Below are 18,841 nucleotides of genomic sequence, written 5' to 3' on the forward strand. Positions count from 1 at the left end.
TCAGGATGAAGATTGCTGCTGGGCTCAGGACTGTTTCTTTGTTATCGTAATGGCCATTTCCAAGGTTTTTGCTGCTCTGAAATCCATTTGGTTGTTTGAGAAGTGTTGGGATTTAATTCATTATGAAGTCTGAAATCTGCATTCGGCTGTGGGGGCCATTGAAAATCAATTTCTCAAAGTCTGGTATGGGATTTTGTATTGAAAGTCCAGATTTATGCTCTATTGAACCATGTCTTTTCGCAGATTAAAGCTGTAGAATAACAATTAAGTGTCTCATTTTCAATTCTGGTTACCTCACCGAGGAGAGGTGAATGAAGCTTTAGGTAGCCCCCATTTTGTGTTCCTCAGATTCTCAAGAACTTTCTCCTGAGTTAAGACTTCAGGCCTCATGGCTGAGAGAGTATCAGGGAGAGCTCTGGTAAAATTAAGGTGTAGTTGAAAATAACATTTCAGGCTGAAAAACAGATAGTAGCTTCAAATCCACTGATAGATGCAGTCTGGGATTTTATTTTTTCATGAACAAAGCATCCCTAATGCCTTTCTATAGCTGCCAACGAAGATCAAGTTAAGCACAAGTGGCAGGAAGTGTCTTTTAATCTTTCCAGCAATGTTCTTGAGTCAAAGTCAGGGAGGAGCAACTCACACAGGTCCCTCTGTGGTCCCAGGGTACACAGTCTCAAGGGTTCCTTCTTCATCATGTGTTCAGGATGGCAATGAAAGATGAAATTAGCAGTCTCCAATGCGTGTGAGAGAGTTAATACCTTAAAAAGAACTTATTATCATGTAAGGGTTTATCAGATGTTGCATCATCATAGTGTTGTCCTGGTCGTGATTGCAAATGAAGTTCTTGTTGTCGTGCCATCACACTAGGGTAAATATGTCATTAAATCCTTAGTATATGTGCAGCTACAATGTCATGGGAAAGATATTTATGTGCAGAAAACCTAAATAAGAATAACAATTAAAGGCAGGAAGGAACATGGCACTGGAGAAAACAGAATTTAAGTCACACGTATGGTTGAAAGAAAGCTTCAATAAGAAGTCTGCTCATGTTTTTGTTCCTTTGGGTTTACAAAGGAGTTGACGTCTTTCTGGTAGGTGTGTGCACTTTTCTGGAAGAAATCATTGGACAGGATTTGTAACTACCTGGGTTTGTCTCCGCAAAGCTGTGGATTCTGATGGAGTTCTGAATGGGTCACTCAGTCAAATCTGGCTTTAGACACCATTGCTTAAAATCTGCCCACATCTCCTGAAAGGGGCAGACAAAGAATTATGAAACTAATCGTGTAACTATTCTTTTGTGAGACTAAAGGCAAGGAGTGAAAGGCAAGGCCAGAGGGACACTCAGAATGGCTAATGCAATTTATATCCTGCTCACTCCGCTTTGCTGTCTTGCTAATTTATTTTAAGATGTTTCCTGAACCTGTCATCTAGATTTAGCATGCAATTCACCTTTCAGACAAAAAGGAATTTTCCACTGCTGCTGGAGCAGTGGGAGAGCAGATGGCTGAGAGCTGGGGAAGGCAGCAGCTCCTGGTGCAAGACAGAGGGTCGCGTGCGACAGCATCCCCAGAGCCAGCATCACTCTGGGGACAAGGGGGGGGGGCTCCTCTCTGCTTCTGGTTCACTACTGCTTAAAAAATTGCTGGAATTGCCTCAGAAAGGCATCACTTATACCATTAAAATGAAGATAAGTATGGCTGCTTAGTGTTAATCTTGTAAAATCTCTCATCCTGGAAAAGAAAAATGCATGTATCATGAGTCTATATGAGATGAAGTTTTAGTTGGAGCACAGCAGACAAACTCAAAAAATGAAGTGCCTCTTGGTCTTCTATGTGGATGGAAATCTCTTCACTAAGTTTTATTCCAAACTACACATAAGTCAGAATAACACTGGGTTATCTCCATATAGCCCTATTTAAGTCTCACATTCCCTTGAATGCTCCACATCCTGCAGTATAACGTGGCCATGAAGGAGAGCAGAGTTTTAGGGAGTGCTAATGAGAGAGACAGATTTGTTAGCTGACAACTTTTGTAACCCATTGGCATCATGTTGTGTCCCTGGGGTAAGTGATGGGATTTCTCAGCTGTGCTGTGTCCTGCTTCTCGTCCACCCCTAATTTATACTCCCTTCCATCCAGGGCCAAACAGATGTGCCAGTTCTGATGCCAAATGGAAAAAGTGGGTCCAAGAGGAAAGTAGAAGTGGAAAAAGCACTTGCTTGGGAAGATGAAAATAAAGTTCTTGAGATTCTCTTTGTTGATAATTTGTTTGCACTTAGCTTGCACTTTCTTCCTTCTTTTCCAAAGCTTTAGTTTTGGAGGCAAGCTGAATCATTTGTTCTGTTTTCACTGGGATGTTATTGAAGTATTCTGACCTTTCGGGTTTTTTTTTTTTTTTTTTTTTTCCCCCTTTTTGGATTTATTCAAGTTTTAAAATGCTTTCACTTCAAGAACTGTGGAACTTAACAACTTTAGTCTTTAGCAAATGAATGCATACAGAAGAATTAATGGGAAAATACAGCTATTCTTATTAGATTGCCCCTCTGTAAGATAAACTCTGCTGTTTAGATCTCCTGAACCATTATCTCCCTCACTTCTGGGGGAAGGTTTAGTGGGAATTATGCTAGTTTTTGAAGGTACCTCCTGGAGACTGATTTCTGTTGGGTAGGAGCTTTTGTGGTATAATCAATGAATATAAAGATATTACAATTATGAAATAAACCAGAGAGTTTGACTAAGCAGGTTATAATAACAAAAAGAGAATAGATAGAGTGCTTATCTGTGTCCGGGCTCACTACAAAGCTCCAAAGGAGGAATCTCCAGAAGAGATCCTTCCCCACTGGCAGTCAGCTCTTAAATGGGTCTAGGAGAGGTGCAGCCAGGCTCCACCCTTTCCGGCAGCACAGGAGAATTGCCTTCACCTGTGCTCCCAGGGCTGACTCATTGCTTGCCTCAGATGATCAATCAAAGGGTTCACGCCGTGATTCAGCAGCTCCCATACATGTGGGAAACACTTCACACCTTGAAACTCAAATGTTCCATACCAAAATGAAAAAAAAAAATGGAAAACGAGCCACGAAGGAAAACCATCTTGTAAACCCAATTAATTGGAAAGAAAACATAAAATGCAGGAAAGAAACTGCTTTCTGTTGGATTTAATAAATAATAAAAGTGGCTGTAATGTCTCTGTTATTTTCTTCATCTTGCAGGGAACAAACAGTGGTGGCAGATTTTTTCATGTGATCACAGGGAGGTATTTCCAATGGAAGTGCATCTTTGGAGACATTCCAGGAGAAAGAACTTAATAATATTATACGTGAATAGGCTTGCCTCAATTATTTTACCTTTGAGCCACTGAACTGAGATCGTTAGCTGGGTGGGAAACCACATCCTCTGACTTCTATGAGGAGCAGAGCAGCCAGCATCTGGGTAGAGGTTAGCATGGCATCTCCTGTGATCTGCTCACCTTCCTTGTCGCTTTAACAGAGTGCATCCATGCTGTTAGCTTAATGTTGTATCACCCCTCCCCTTCTTCCAGGACAAGTTTCATTTTAATCACTGCAGAAATATTAACTGTGATAAGAGGGACTTGTAGTCTATTAATTTCTTTCTCCATAGTAGGTTGCCACCACTAATAAGCATTGCAGGCAGTTCATGCAGTGCTAGCTGCAGCTGCCAGCTCTTTCCCTGATAAAATCTTGTTTTAGAAACTCCAGCTTAGTGAACTTTCAAGTATTTGGTAGTAAATTATCCACGTAGAGCTAGAAAGAGTTCTGATCTTTATTGCCTAAACTAAAACCTATCACACAATTATACCTGTTTAGAGGAAATTTAAGTGGGAATTAAAGCTAGTCATTTCTTATTATGGAGATAGCTATGAAAAACTAGAGAGTGAAGGATGACTCATAACTTTAGGACCTCCGTCTTCATCCTGACCTACTTTTCTACCCCACCACCACCATATGCCTTGATGTCCAGTGCATAATATGGTTTGGGATTAATCTAAATTTCCAAACATTTTCAAAGTCTGAGGCTCTTGCTGTTTTTGCACTGTGGAATGAGGGAATATCATAAAGAAATTACTTTTTTTTCCATTGAAAAATATAGTTAGATTACCAAGATCAGCCTTTGTAGGTGTGAAAAGGCTATCTTGCTTTTTCATCACATTGGCTACACTAGTTGATATCTGTATCCAAAACCTAGTATTGGAAGCATCTTACTGGATATTAATGTGGACTTTCTCGGTAGAAATGAAGGGCACAAAAGCCTAGTAATCCTTCCTCCTTTTTCTAGTGAAGCTGCAGCATTTTCTTTCTTAGCTTTTTTTTTCCCTCCTTTTTATTCAGCAGTTGTGGTGGAGCTGCAAGTTCTGCCCTTTAGGGCTCTGCTGAAGGCTGCGGTGGTTATGTAGTTCAGTACCATTGCTTGATACTGTATAATGAACTGTACTTTTGAGAGTAATAGCACACATTTTGTACATGATAATTCAGAGGAAGATGGTTTTTATATATCTTTTATTCTAAATGAAACTATTCAACGCTTTTGATTGTAAAACAGGAAAAAGAGCAACAAAAAATGACTCCACACTAAGGGGAATATGAAGTTATAAGCCTGAATTGAAAACTGTCTTGGTTAATCACTCTGCTAGAATAAATTCCAGAGCTGAAAGAAAATGAGTGAATTACAGCTTGCATTAAAGTTTCTCTATTGTCTATTTCACATTAGTGAGATATAGCGGAACTTAATAGAGTTTGAAGCATGTTTGTAGAATACTACTGGATGTACCTAATTTAAATGAGCTTTTAAAACTTCAGTGATGCAGATGTATATGAGAGGAACTGTACCAACTCTGTCACCTTCCTACACCCTCTCCCTGGATTAAGCACCCCTGCCTGACTCTCGTGTTTGCCTACGCATAGAGGATTAAATTTACTTTGCCTAGTCAGATGTACCATGGTCAGCTTCATTTTATAATTGAATTTTCTCTAATGCATTTTCTATGCTCATTAAGCCCCCTCCAAATTAGTGGGAGTTATCATACACTAAACTGAGCAGATGAGTAAGCGAATGCTTGAAACACTCTGTGGCAGTTACTTTGGACCTCCACTAAAAGCTGATATTTTCTTTTGTTGCAGTGCCCAGGGAAGCGGAGAAGAACTACTGCGATTTGCTATTTAGATGCCGTAAAATGAAAGTGAGATAAAGGCAGGTCTTTGTAGAAGATACTTTGGGTAAGAACATACTGGTTTAACAATGTTAGTCACGGCACATTTACTTATATATTTATTCTTTTGAAAGGCTTTCTGTAAACTTTGAACATTAATACAAACATAGCAGTTACTCACATAGGGAAACAGATCATTGCACTCCATCAAGGGATAAAGCAATGAGGGATCTGCGGGTTCATCAATGACAGAGATCAGCTTTTCGGATCAGCTCTTCACATCTCCAGCAGGAGTCCACTGGGAGGCACAGAAACCATGTGCATCCTGAGCATTTCATTCAAATCTGCACGTGAGATATTTACTACAAGGTCTTCTTTGACTCTGCGTGGTATTATCAGTGATCAGGAAGCTCAGATCATTGTAGGAAGTACTGAATGTCTCATTTCAAAATCAGCCTGGAAACCTTCCCAAGGATGCATCTGCTCTTCTAATTTAGTATGGAGGATAAGAAATTGTGAGGAAAATTAAAGCTGGAGTAAACTCTAAGCATCCTATATTTTGATGTGGCTGTGATAGAAAATGAATATAAAAATGGAAAAAGCTCCAGTAGCTGTTCTGCTTTTAACCTTAAACTGTAACTGATGGCACAAAAGAGATCAGTCTGTATTACAGGAGCAGACCTTTTTCAATAATTTTTATGTGATAGAAGTGTTACATACATTAAAATTTTTGCTGACATTTTACTTCATATTCTGAAAGCCAAATTTCTGAGCTTTCAGAGGCTCTGCTACTTGGTATAGTCATGGCTACTTAATAGCAATCCAAGATACTGTACCATAAAACGAAGTATTTTATAGTGTACTATAAAACAATAGATCTGTGACTGATGCAATAAGCCTTAGCCAGTGAACCCGAGTTTGAGGTTTGGCTGCAGAGTGTCCAGAAAAAAACAGGGGAAAAGATGCATTGAGAGCTCATACCTAGCTTTTCAAGCTTGCTGCCAAGGTGTCATTTAAACTTGCTTTACCCACGTGCTCTGGAGAGACTTGCTCCAGGCTGGGGAGAGACTTAGGGAAAAGGCTGTGGCCAGAAAAGCAGCTGCCCTGAGGTCTTATTGCTTTGCTCTGACATGGTCTTTCCTTAGCAACATGCAAGCACGTTTCCTGAAATTTTATCTATTTCCATTGAGGACACACTTTATTTCCATCTCCTTACTCTTTATTTTCTCTTTCTCAATGTCCTTGACTCATTTCTTGTTTCCCTTCCTTCAGACTGCCTTGCTCACCAGTAAATCACCTCTCTGCATCCCTGATGCTCCCTGGTTCCCTTTTCAGCCTAACCTATTAGGTGTGGCTTGGAACAAACTGATGTGCTCTCTTGGAATAGGAAATGCATGAAAGATGCACTGCAGATAGCTTAGGTGGTGTTGATTAGTGGCATAACATCAGGATTACAGCTAGTAAATCCTGGAGGTTGGCTGCCCATGACTGTGCCCAGTACAACTTTCGTTATTTTCTTTGCTTTATTTTTCCACATCATCTAGCACAGAACATTCAAAACATATCATTTTAACTTAATGCTCTTTAACGCATTTGTAAAAGAAAAAAGGTTGGTTGTATGTGTTTTTGTTTTCCTTCCATCTCAGGAAGAGGGCTCTTAAAATCAATTTATGCTCAGAATGTTCGCGATGCCGAATTAGAAGAAAATAGTCCGTGCTGTAGGAACTGTCCTGGGGAAGTGATCCAAGGAGATCACTGAGCGTAAATTTGTTGGGCTGACTGATGATGTAGTTTGCACTTACAGCACTGTTTTGTGCTTTGCACACCTCTCTTCATACTACTCGTTTCTCATCCAGCTTATTCCTAAATGCTTCTGCTGCTGTTGAATTTAATGAAGTTGTGGAGGGAAGGTAGTTGTGGACATGCTCTGATTTTATTTTATTTTTTTTTTCCTGCAAACCAACTTTTCCCACAGTGTTACACAGCTATTTAGAACAGGAAAATGTAATCTCCTTTTCATTGCATTGACTGCGTGTAGTGGAAGGGAATTGCACTATATGTCAGACAAGTGGTATAACTAGTTACAAGCTTGTAATCAAGCTGTAGAATATTAAAGCAGTTCTATGCATTTTCCACCTCAGTGACCCCAAAATTTAGTTGGGTTGCATGTGGTAAGTGCTGTTAGACAGGTCCATTACAGCTTAGCTTCACAGGAACTGTTAGAGCTGAAGTCAGTAAGTCAAAAAAAATTATCAGTAACAGATCTTGAAAGTGGACTATTTCTTAATGGCAGCTACAGCAACGGCACTACTGCTGCATGCGAGCTAGAATCTAATTCTGTATTTTCAGCAATAGAGATACAACTCAGTAGAGCAGTGTTTTCATGAACCAAGCATCATAACCATCAGTATTCTCTGTAACCCTGCCCTATTTTGTCATAGACACAGAGCATGCAGTATGAACATTTTTTTAATGCAGACAGTACATGAGCCAAGGCAAAGTAGGAACTCAGCATTGCAGTGTGATTTACTGGCACTTAGAAATTGTATTTTCATCTGATGTAATTTTCATCTGAACTTTAGAGCCTGCTTTTTTTCCCCTTCAATTTCATTCTGTGATTTATTCTTAAGTCATACTTCTGCTCCTTTTGGGTTCTTCCTGTGCATGTAATTCCTTTGGGAGCAGCTGCAAATGAAAGGCAGATTGGATGTGCCTGTTTTCTTGTTTTTGCAACAAACAGTGAGGCTGCACAGAAATGCTTTTATTCAGATCACCATGCTCAGAGTGCTTTTGTTTGTTTTCTTGGCTTGAAGTGCTACTTCCATTTTCACTTTTCTGCTGGAGTGAGAAAACGATGAGCGCAAATGATAGAGCAAGGGTTGGTGTCATGGAAAAATAACTATTTATTTGCCCAAGTTATTGAAGAGAAAACTTTCAAACACCATATCCTAGTAAGAAAATAAATCAATGAACTCTAGAATATGTATTAATCACCTACATTGTAGGTCTTGCTGGTGTCTCACTATGTTTATGCTAGTAATTAGCTGCTTTATCTAAGCACCCAACGAATTCTTGTTATATTTAAGCCTGGTTCACAGTTGGCTGGGGGACGTCACGGAGGAGAAATCAGGACAGAAGGGCTGGCTCTAAGCAGAACTTTCTTGATGCTCATCTCAGAATCAGCGGTTTTTGAACAAAACATAGAGAACACATTTTCTAGAACAAAAGAGCAGACCTGAAAATTGTCAGAAGAATGTCTTTGGGATAAATATTTTATTTACAGCAACAATAAATCTGAAACCTTCCAGCAAAGCCCCATGCATGCTGGTTTTATACCAGAACACGGCATTTTGTTCTGGTCTTGAAACATGGAATGCAGAGGAGGCTAATTCTTTTTCTGGGAAACTGCTTTGCTTACAGATGGACAGAGAGAACATGTTATCCCTTGTTTAAGAGCCAGTTGGTCTGGATTTACTACTCAGGTCTCTCTGGTATTCTATTTGTCTTTCCTTTGGTGGAATCATTTGTAATTATTCCTATCTTTTCTCCAGGTGCTATAATGTTGTGGTCTTTTCACAATTTACATTTAATGTCCCATGATATCCAGAATGTGCGACAAATCTTCATACTCTATCTCTTCTCTTTTAAAGATTTAACTTTCATTTTATGTCTATGAATTGTTACATATAGAATAACCATTGTAAGATTCCTAAAAAAATAATCTTACAATTTTCCACTTCAAGAATTTCATTTTCCAACACACTTTTTCCTTTATTTTTTCCTCCTCTTCCCTGTTGTATCTTTTAGCTGTTTAAATCCAGCTGTTCAACTTTCTCTCATTCATAAACTTTTCTGTTTCTTTGACGAGTGAGTTCCATCATCATTTCAGAATGGATAAAATGGAAGAATTATGAATCACTACTGCAGAAATGAATGTCAGAAAAAATAGTCTTCTTGTATGTTAACTTGTTTTCTAGAGCCTATGGGAATACCTAATAATAGAGGAAATGTTCTCCACTTGGTTCAGCCCAAGCATTTAAAGTCTGCCTTGCATCAGCCTGCTAAAAGCAAACCTTGGCTCCTGTGCATGCCTCACGTCCCATATGGATGCAGGACTTTCTCTGGTGTGTGTCATGGTGACCTCTGTCCCACGCATCTGCAGACCTACCTGAGTGAGTTCTGAGCACAGATTGTCTGGATTTAAGGGCTCTCAGTTCCCTCTGTTAGCAATGCCTCATGCTGCTTGATGCTGGAAGGATTTTACCTCCAGAGAGCCTCTTCCCCTTTTCAGTGCTGTTACTACTGCTGCCACATCCCCTTCCCACAGAAGTGCAAAGCCAAAGCTGGAAAATAGGCAGAAGGCTGCAAACTCCTCCTAATCTCCAACTTTGGGAGCAGCATCCAGGCAGCATTCCAAATTTTCACTCATGCTGTCTGGATAATCTATGGGGGGATTATGACCTACTTCAAACCTTATGGACAAGTGGGCATGCCTCATCTCCTCTCGTTTCCTTCTAACGTGTATCATGAGATGGTAAGAAAAGGATCATTTTATTCTTTAATTTTAAACTTAAAACCCTTAAAATTTCAGTCTCAGCACTTCCACTCTGCATATTTTTCACACCTATGCTTTTACAATTTTAAAAAAATCTGGGCGTATATTACTTAGAAAAATATCATACAAATAAAGTAGAACAGCCTTAATTAAACAATTTAGTGTTTGCCTAGTCAGTGTGATTAACTTTTTGTCCCAGTAACCCCCAAAATGATAGCGCTAACAAATAGTGCAAGGCGTTTTAAAATTAAATGAAATGTTCCTTTGATTACATTAAAGATAATGCATTTTAGAGCTATTCCTTCAGGAGCTGTTTCTCGCCCGTGACAGCACTGATCAATTTGCCTTGTCTTTCCTTCCAGGAGTAATCTTTAAATCTCCTTGAATCATTGTTTGATCAAAGTGCATTTGCAATTGGGTGACTGGAGCAGTCTGAGTTGTCATCTAAATGTAAGGGTCCTATGGGAAAGAAAAAGAAAGAGAATGTACTTATTCTTAGGGTAATAAATTGATCTGAATACATTGGTAATTACACACAGGTTAAAAAAAAAAAAAAAAAGTGAAAGTCTTCAAGGAAGAACTATCCTTAAAACTCTTGATAAAGATTTGTTTGAGCTATTATTTTTCCAGGAAAACCAAGTCATGACTTAATGCTACCTACAGGAGTTTTGCAGGTGAAAAATGACTCCAGGATAGCAAGTCACAGAATTCTCTTATCTCACAAATTATAGTTTATTTGTGAAATGTACTCTGTAGGAAGAGGACATGAAGGATTGCCAGCATCAGTCCCATGAGCTATGTAGGTTGGGTTGGGCAGAACAGGCAGCTTGTTTGCTGGGGGAAGCTCTCCACTCCCCTGAGAAAACCTGACCAGAGAATCATTAGCACTGCTGTCCTCAGCTTTGGGAGAGGTAATGCCTCATTTGTGGGTGACATTCATTCATTAGACAAAACTGCAGAAATATGGATTTCTTCCAGTCCAAGCAAGTGTGAGTAAATCTGCTTTTACACCATGCTACCTGAATTTGAACCCAGACCCTTCTCAAATCCCATGCCAGGGAGCAGACTGATGCACTGTGTGCATTCTTACAGTGTAAATGACAGCTTTTTCTGGGCAAAAAATATATGGTATTAGGAAAAAAAAAAGGAAAAAAAGTTATGCCATTTTGCCATCATATATTTTGCTAGTACATGTAAAAACAGCTTCAACTTAGAGAGATTTTTGGTATTTCTACAATTCTACAAACAAATTATGGAAAGTGAGTTTTGAAATTATTTACAAAACTCGAAACTGTCTCATGACTTGTCTTTCCTTTTTTTCTTTCCCCGAAGATACCCGAGCAGTAACCAAGATAAAGGGTTCCAAGTGGAGTGGGGGGGAATCTTAATAATGGGAGTAGAACTGTGGGAAAAGGGTAGAGGAAATTTGTCTTATCCCATGTTTACAGCTCATTTCCACTTTTCAACATGAGTAGAAATTACTTTTTATGGGTATTTCCATGGGCATTTGGAACCAAAAAAGAGCAGGAGGGAGGCAGTAATGTTGTTCTCATGCATAAGCCAGTAAAGCCAGGGAGAGAAGGAGGATGTTGGGGTATTTGGGGCAGCTGGGGCAGTTGTACACTTGGCTTAGCAGGTTTTAACGTAGGTCACTCTGAGAAGCTCAGAGTAAGCTTGGCAGTATTCCCACTGCTGAACAATAAATGAGCAATTTTGGAATACAAATTCCTGCAAACAACCTCTCAGACCCCTCTCAATGCTGCTGTTGCACATGGGCAAGAGACCAAGGCATTTCATAGACAGCCACAGAGAATGAACTGCTGAAGAGCAAGAAGTATTCTTGTCTGACAGTGTCTTTTAATTCAGATGATAATGCAAGAATATTGATGCTATCCAGAAGGCAGTATGGGATTTCCCACAGCTGCAAATCTTGATGAAAATATTAGGGGAAAAAAGAATAAAAGCAAAACAACTGAACAAGCTCTTCTCTCCCTCATATCCTTCTTGCTCTGCCTAGAAAAAGACTGTAGAAAAAAAGCTCTTGTATTGGTTTAGGGACCAGGTTCAACAACAGGAGCATTTTCCACAACATAAGTGCCTTTGAGAGATCTTTTGGGGGTTATGATAGCACAGTCCTGGTGTGAGGACGTCAGCCTTCACTTTTCACCTGTTCTATTAGGAACCTGAGGTGACTTAAAAGCCTCGAGGTGAAACAGGCTCAAATCTGTGGCTCTTAAATGATGTTCAGTAGCTGTGCCAACTCTTGGTCACTGTTCAAGGCTGAAAGAGGATAACAGGTCCATATAATATCCTGTAATCTTGGAAATGTGTATGTATATATTTCTGATTGTTTCTTATTTTTCCACTTGTCCTTTCCTTTCCCATTCCTCATTCTTTTAAATTTATTAATGAGTCAAAAAACTATGGCAGGTATTTTCAGATTCGCCAAAATCTGATAATTTATGTATGTTTATACAACACTGAGTACATGATAACCTTCACATTGGTTCAATTCACTTTAATTAAAATGCTAAAATGCTTGGTTTGGGACTTTTCTTATTGGGGCTACTGCTTCCATACATGCTGAAAGTTAAATGGAGCCAATTCTCCCTTTCCCACCTTCTTAAGTGGATTTGCAGCTTCGAAAGTTGTTAGAAATTAGTGGTTCCAGATGACTTGCCAGCTTCTTGTAATTCAAATGTTTAATTTCTGAAAGTGACTTTCCTCAGTCCTGTACCTTTTAAAATGTGCTTTGGTATGTTCAGAAGGAAAGGCAGAAGAATTTCATTTATAATTAGAATTTACTTTGTGAAGGGTCATTTAAAAATATTAAATACAAAGAATATTTCATTTGGGCTGGAGCTTGATGTGTGTGAACAAGAGCCAGAAGTGGTTCGTTGATTTAGGGCCAATATATTTATTGACAAGACAAGCTGTTGCTTTACTCAATCAGTTGCGTTATTTTATGTGACTGACACACATGAACTTGAATTGATAGTAAGAAGAAGAAATCAATCATTTTCCTTATTTTTAAGCCTTTCAGCTCATAGTGGTTTGAAAGCTCAGTTCACCTTGGGGTACTCTGCATAAGGATTCAGAGAGCATGAGTTTGAAATTAATTTAAAGAACTATGAACTATGCAGCCACAAAAACTACATTACTCAGTGTAGTCACGTTCTGTAATAAATCACCACTGGTTTAAGCACCTTTTTCATAGGAGATAAATCACAGCTATTAGCTAAAAGATAGTTTCAATAGCTTTTAACCTGTTTAGTAATTAAGTAGAAAAAAATAGATTGCTACAATGATGTGAACGTTTAGATGCCATTTGTTGGTAAAATTCTCATATGTAGTCAGGCTGTTCTCACAGAAAACATTAATTTCTAAAAATTAAGTGCAACATACTCAAATATGTTTAATTGTAGAAAACTTCACTGCCTGTTCCTCACTGTACACAACATATCTATCCTTACTAACATTTCAATCCAAGTTGCGAGTTTAGAGAATCATTTTGGAGTTTAATTTTTCCTGATTTTTTGAGATTATGTACTTAATGGCTCTTTGCATGGACATCGATGTAATCATGCTGTTTACAGAATTCTGGTGTTAGCTGCAAGGATAGGAGTTTTCTTTTTCCTTTCAAACCACAGTTCCCATCCTCACTCCCCTGGCACTGGACCACAGGCGTACAATGCAGGGCAGGTAGTGCCTCCCCCATTATGGGAACCAGTAAGAGCATCCAAATTTTAGCTGTAATTAATCCATTTCAGCAGCATATTCTATTCTATATTCTTTTATTCTATTATTAGTAGCAATTATTGACATTAAATATTACAGTGAAATGTCAGCAATGCACTTTTTGGGGGGAGAGGAGGGAATTAAAAATATATTAGGGAAAAGTAAGGCAGTTTGAGCTGAGTTATACAATTACTTCAAAGCACAAAGGACTTCCCAGCAATAGTGCATATTGAACAGGACACGAGAATGGAATTTAAGATGCCAAATAAAAGCCTTTAACAACGCCTTGTAGCTTCATTTTGAATTTACAGACAGTCTGAGGGATGAGAAGTTAAGCAGTATTAAGGCTGTAGCTTGACAGATACTGAGGATTTGAAATCTAAAGCTTGAAGTTCCCATAAATCTTTCTATTAAGCTCTTTGACAAGTCCCAGAAATCCAGGCAATAGGATCTGCAGTTATTTATGTGCTACCTGACAGTAGGTAATAAAAGTGTCCTACTTTCTTGGAGGTATGTAAAAATGTAAATTGTTTTGAGACATCTCTAATTTACACATTAGATTTTCTGATGTATATTTCACTTTTCTACATTTTCGTTAAATGAGCATCATTGCCTGAAGGGAGAAAAATGCTTGTAAAATCCTAAAAGGCTTTGTATATCAAGATGTGCTTTCTGGGTGCAACTCAACCTAATTATTCATGCTCTCTGACACTGTTCAGTACAATACACAGGAGCCTCAATACTAGGAAAAACTGCACACTTTGGGCCCTTGAAAGCAATTTCTGCATTAACTTTAGGTTCCTCACGCTGTGAGATATTTACATGAATGGCAACATTCAAGCAGATGAGTAATCCTGTTTAAATCCTGATACTCTGATAAACATTCAATAAAAGCTTTTCACTGAAGGAGAAAAAAACTGATATTTTTTAAATGAAGTACACATTTTTCTTCATGTATACAGCATCTCATTAATTTCTCTCCTTACTTGCAGTCTGCAACACAGATGAAATTTTGATTACCAGATGCTGCCTAGTGACAAGAGATTGCAAGTTCTGCCCTGAGTGCATTGCTCCGTGATGCAGGAAGGCTGAGAGAGCTGAGACTGAAGAGGAATTGCAGTAATTGTTCAACCAGCTTGAATATTGCAGTGCAGTATTGGAGTGATCATCATGAAGGGATATATTGAATATTCCTGTGGGAGAGCGGCTTTAGAAAAGGCTTATTCTTCATAAATCACATCTGATGTATTTCCTTTGCCTCTGCCACACAGGGCATGATTTCTTTTCTGTACCTGGACATAAGGAACTCAGAGGCTGGGTGAACCATTTCTCCCATCAATTCACCGAGTTTGGTATTTTATACTGAAATTTTCCAAGTTACTCTTGAGATTTTCCCAATAGGGAAAATCATTCCTATTAAATTACAAATTAAGTCCCCGGAATCTTTTAGTGACTTTCAAAATCACAGCTTCAGTGCTGTAAAATCAATAATGATTTCACTCAGTTGGATACATCAGTTCCATATACAGCATATATTTTTCTTACCTGGAAAAGTAAATACGGTATGTTTCCCTTACTGGGCTGAAATTCTTGACAGCAGATTTGCCTTACGATATATCATAAAACACAATGAAAAAAATCTGAATTATGAAAGATAACAGAAAAAACTGGACAGGCTAATGGGTTTGAATCTTGTGTATATACTAAATATTCCTAAAGCAATGCAGATGCCTACATCAAATAGTAATTGTATGTTGCTAAGATGACAACACGTTTCCAGTGCCTGTTTATGGGATTTAATTTCCTAGTTTTCTAGGCAGAACAGTTTCAAATGGTCAGTTGTGCATTCACATTGTGTAAGTAATCCTCTGCAAGTAGAAATCATTCAGGAATGCCTTTAGATAGGCATAAAAGTGATTTGTTTTAATAGTTGAATCCAGTCACTGCGGGAGGCTTCCCTCAGTGCTGCATCATTTCGTCAGATGGATAATGCAATTTACAGAAACTATAAATGCTTTATTATATCCCTGCTTTGGGAAGAGGTGGATTTGTTTATAGTCTGTCATAATCATAACAGACTAGTGTATGTTTCCAACATCACAACGTACTCTTTTTCTTGGGTAAACCAGAGGGACTTTTTCAGAAAAAAGAAAGCAGCACAGCTTTCACTGGCTGAAAATGAACAAACTGCATCAAAATATATTCCTATGTAAACTTTTTCATTTTTAAAATACAACTGTAGTTATAGTCAGACAAATGTAGAATTAATAACTGTAAAGCAGCATTTATGGCCTTGTAGGTCTGGTGATGTTTTCAGTGCCCATTCATGATCTACTTCAATGCCAGCTGCAAAAATCAGATGAATGCTCACATTGTTCTCGTACATTCTTGCAGATCAGGATTGTTGGAGTTGATGCTCCTTCTTTAAAAGTTTATCACTAGCAAAAAAAAAAAAAAAAAGCTTTTTGACTTTTCCTTGCATGAATAGCCCTCATTGGCCTCGAACCAGGATAATTTACATTGTATTTGTCTTGGTGGATTGATGCTGGTAAAATTAAAGCCAAAGTTAAACTTCAAGAGGAATTTCTATGAATAGAATGTGCTGAATTTGTGCACAAGGAAGAGAAAGAGAAGAGCAAGTAGAAAACCTTTGGAGAATGAGAAAAAATATCAAAAATCTGATCTCATGATGTTAAACGTGCACCAGCTTTTAAACAGCATAATAATAATAATAAGTTCATGCAGAAGGTAATGCTAGATGGGAAAACACAGCAACTAAGATAAATATAAAGCATTTTTCTTCATGTAGTCTTGCTACACTGTGAGAACTCACTCTTATTCTATGAAATTACAACACTAAGAGAAACGGAGTGTGGTCAAAGTAAAGAGAGCTTTAAGGAATTCCAGCATGTTGTGTTTGTGTTTTATGCACAGCAATTATTTTTCTGCATTGCCCTCCATTTCCCATTTTCTGTGACTATTTACAGTGGTTGATCTGATGAAGCAAAATTCTCAAAAAAAATACTCTCATATCAATTATGTGGTGGCCATGAAACGAAAAAGGGATATACAAGGGATGTACAAGTTGTGTGTAACACAACAGCCCAACACAGCACAACACAGCAGTGGGCACAGGATAATCTCTACTGCATCTTCCTGGTGTTGCAACCACCAAAGTAAAAATTGGTGTTTTTTTTTCTGTTTATTCCTTTGTTGCTCTTTGATTAATATCCTAATTTTGACTGCTCCAGATGTTTGCCTTGCCTGTCAGGTAGAATAACAGATGAAATGCTTGTTTCAATGTTAGAAATTGAATTCAAGTTGTCCACTGTTGATCATTCTATCTGGACGCTAGAAAAACCTTTTCTCCTTCAAGAGCTCGGTAGATACATTGCAGAGTTGAAGGACTTTGCTTATAGAACTGGAGGCAATGAGCACTATGGTGACAAACCTTAGCCAAACCACTAAAAAAGGTCTCAGCTTTAGTCAATGCCATTTATCTACTAAACAGACCAAACCAATATCACTACATGATTTACTTGTTGTCTGAGTATGGGTAAGGAAAAAAACATTTGCAGCATTGTGGAATTATAATAAGTTGATAAATTATCTCACCAGAATGTCGTATATTCTCTCGCCCTGCAATTAATCTTGCAAACAATGACATAGAATTAATCAACCACTGTGTCAAAAAAAAGACCGTGATGGAAAGATGAACCCAGATAAAATTAATTTTTTGAGCGACAGCTTGAAGCTCAAACAAGTGGAAAACATGGTGCAAATTGTACCTTGCTTCAAGAAAGGGATTTTAATGAGAAATGCAATAGCACAGCAATACTAATCAGCTACAAAAACACAGCCCTCCTCGGACTGCTGAGTGATATCCTCCCATTCCTTCACATTCCTTTCTCTCAGATAACACCATAGAAGGTAGAAAAATTCTGCATCACTCACTCAGAGCAAGCTGCAGAGATGAAGAGCATCGGAGGGAGCAGCTGAGTGGGTTTGTGTTTGTGTGCTAGTAACTGAGGCAGTGTCCTTTGGCAAAGGCGGTATGATCACTGATAATAGAAAGTGATTGAACTTTCCATGCCTGCCCTGTTTCTTACTAGACATAAAATAAACAGAAAATGTCCTGTGAGCTACATTCGTGTCTGTCACACACTGACAGCTGTCAGGGAAGAAGAGAAATCCTCATGTTGGCATCACTCAGCAGCTGCAGACAGGATGAGAATCAGGGAAATTGCATGAATGTCAGCTGGTACTCAGCCCCTTCAGCCTCAATTCCTGGCTATAATACAGCAAATATCATCACCTTCTTATATTTTGGATGTTCAGCTTTATGCGTTTTGTTTGTTTTTTTGTTTTGTTTTGTTTTTGTTTTTTCAGAGCTAGGAAGTTTTCTGGGCTACTTATTTCCTTGATCTGACAGAGAGAATCAGATAGACTTCCCCAAAGATACATGCTTTCCTGTATTGCCAGGGCTGGTGGAAGCCAAGGAGCAGCCTGATTACTCCTCCCACAGACTCCTGGCTGAAGGAAAATTAACCCTCCAGCTGCAGCTGTATTTCATCTTGAGTGACAGGAAGGGAGTGGGAATCCCAGCCATTTTTCATGTCCTGCTCAAGTGCTGCTTTCAGTGATTTTTTTTCATACATGCAATTGGAAGACAAATAGCTGTCCCTTATCCACCTAAGGAGAGGTGAGCTATTACAGAATGGTTTCCAAATGTGTGTTGTTATCACGTTATATTCAGCTTTGCAGTTTTAAATCCAGTTTCTCAATACTGTTGCTTTCCTTCAAGTCTACTCTAGTGTGGGCCAGCTGGTTCCAGTTACTTCCGATGTTCTTTGTAGGTCATGTTTTCTACTTCTACAGTTACTCAACTTTTTCACTTTAATTGTAAATAATTCACAAAAATATATTAAAAAGAAGAAATTAAAACCAATTGAGAATAGTACTCTAACTCATGGTCAGCAGTGGGTAAAATGAAATGGTAATCTATTGTATCTCCTGAAGAATATTCCAGTCCATACATGTGAGTATATTGTTATCCTTTTTCTATGCTGTGTTTTGTATGATATGACCTAGATTTTTACCTTAAATCTTTGTTGCTTCACAAATTTTGTGAGTTTCTATTCTCATTGTATGTTCTTGGAGATAACGTACTGAAACCTGGTAAAGGAACTACTTCAACCTAACAGCACAGTCTGATGAATTCTGCAAGAACTAAAATGCTCTTTTCAATTTCTTAGTTTATATTTAAAATACGTATACACAATTATTGTATATATAGTTAACATTCTTACTTCTGGTTTTACTGCTTAGAATGAGACTGAATAAGGAAAGTATTTTATTAAGAAGTGGGAGCCCTTCTTTTAA

At 38.4% G+C, this 18,841-nt stretch overlaps 1 long non-coding RNA gene across 1 annotated transcript; it reads left to right on the forward strand.

Moving 5' to 3' along the window:
- The first annotated feature begins 9,136 nt into the window (after positions 1 to 9,136).
- Positions 9,137 to 18,407, forward strand: LOC146543345 (uncharacterized). The gene is made up of 2 exons (XR_014886596.1): positions 9,137 to 9,700; positions 14,452 to 18,407. It is a non-coding gene; the product is annotated as an uncharacterized LOC146543345 (long non-coding RNA).
- Positions 18,408 to 18,841: the final 434 nt, after the last annotated feature.

The sequence above is a fragment of the Meleagris gallopavo genome, chromosome 15 (genome assembly GCF_905368555.1).
Source record: "Meleagris gallopavo chromosome 15, MGAL_WU_HG_1.1, whole genome shotgun sequence".
Lineage (NCBI taxonomy): Eukaryota > Metazoa > Chordata > Aves > Galliformes > Phasianidae > Meleagris > Meleagris gallopavo.